The sequence below is a fragment of the Adiantum capillus-veneris genome, chromosome 23 (genome assembly GCF_014529385.1).
Source record: "Adiantum capillus-veneris isolate H3 chromosome 23, ASM1452938v2, whole genome shotgun sequence".
Taxonomy (NCBI): Eukaryota; Viridiplantae; Streptophyta; class Polypodiopsida; order Polypodiales; family Pteridaceae; genus Adiantum; species Adiantum capillus-veneris.
In genome coordinates, this window is record NC_140953.1 from 29,832,953 (window position 1) to 29,834,603 (window position 1,651).

The following is a 1,651-nucleotide window of genomic DNA, read 5'->3' on the forward strand; positions in this document are numbered from 1 at the left end:
GGGAAGCTAGGGGCGGTGGTTAGCATCTATGGAGAAGCTGTCAGGTGAGACGGGGTGATCCCATGCACACGAATTCTGCTTGCTCCTCTTGGAAGGTGGTTGTCTTGCCTCAGTCTCCTTCTTCTCCTGCCTATAGAGTAATATAGCAATTTGTCAAACCCTACTCTATTTGGTATGGCAGCGATACATAGCCTCACTCTCTTGTTATAACTTAGGGCGCGTGTGCACAAGTGCACAAGGTGAAGCGATCGTCTCAATACTCTCAGCTCTGCTCGAAATTCCCAACAACATCTCCACGTCTAGCAACTACACTTGGCCGTTGTCTTCATCCTCCTTGCCCTCCTCATCCACCTCAACATCAACTCCTCTACCCTCCTCTCATAGCTTTTCTACCCCTTATCTGTCGGAGACATTTACTGAGGCCTTTTTGTTTGTGAAGAAGACAAAGTTCTACTGGCCTTTTCTTGCACCGAGCACCACCCTAGGTTCCATCCATAATATCATATATCATCTCTTCCTCCGTCTTTTTTACAGCCTCCTCGTTGACATCAACTCTCTTGTGGTGCTCATCTAGCTTGCCTACTCCGATGTAGCCTTTCTAACTCTCAGTAGCACTTCTGAGGAAGAATTTTGAGGTACTTTGACAAAGTGCTTAAGAATTGGATGATCAGCTTATATGGAATGATACAGGTCGTCCACAATGAGTTGGAGCTCTTGTGCTTTGCGTTCAACATGCCTGCGAATGAGTTTTGGCCATAATGTGCAGGCAAAGAGGGTGGCAAGGAATCATAGGGAGCTAATTAGGTATATGTTCGCTAACAAGGTGGGGCTAGATTTTTTGATGAGATGTTTGGATGCAGAGGATATGTTCGTGAGGCTTGCGGTAGAGCACATGGTGGGGTTCGGGGAGGATGTGACCTGGGAGGTGGGGGTGGAGGAGTGGTAGACCCTGCCGGAGGAGGTGTTGACAAAGTTGGTGGACAAGGTGGGGACCAGAAGGTAGGCTTAGTGGCCGCCACAAGCATCAGGTAGTAGCATGCTTGAGCCCCAAAGGAGGTTGCACCTCATTCAGAGTACAAAAACTACTAGGGGGATGCTCTTGCTGCACCCCCTTGTGGATCTTATCGACCCCACCTCAAAGCACTCTCTCGCTCTTGTTAGAGCCCTTATTATGTTCTATGAGCAACTCAGCAGCAGCCCCCTATGGCCAGTTTTTTTGTTCTAGAGGGCAGATCGTGGCCTAAGTTGGTGCTCATGGTTTTTTGAATTTCTTGCAGTAGGTGCCCCTACTATAACTAAATTTGAAGGTTTTCACACTAAATTACACTACATTTCTCCTAAATTTGTAGGCTTTCTTACCCTCAAATCTAAAATTTAGAGGTAAATCTCAAAATTTTAGGTGGGATTACACTTAACCTAGGTTTTTTTTAGCATTAACTATAAATGAATCATCTTATGTCCTGTGCAAACCGAAGCTCTCACAAATCTTACGCACTCTCAAGGTACTCTTTTCCTTTTACACGGAGCAAGTGCTCCACAAAACTAATGAAACAAAATTCACAGTTTGACACATTTGATTGGGTCAAAGTAATTTCAATCAAAATTGTGTTGATGGATTGGACATAATTTTATTTTATTTTAAAAAAATAAA

General features: G+C 44.6%; 1 pseudogene; it reads left to right on the top strand.

Annotated features, from left to right (window-relative positions):
* The first annotated feature begins 681 nt into the window (after positions 1-681).
* LOC147427577 (uncharacterized) lies at positions 682-1,289 on the top strand (annotated as a pseudogene).
* Positions 1,290-1,651: the final 362 nt, after the last annotated feature.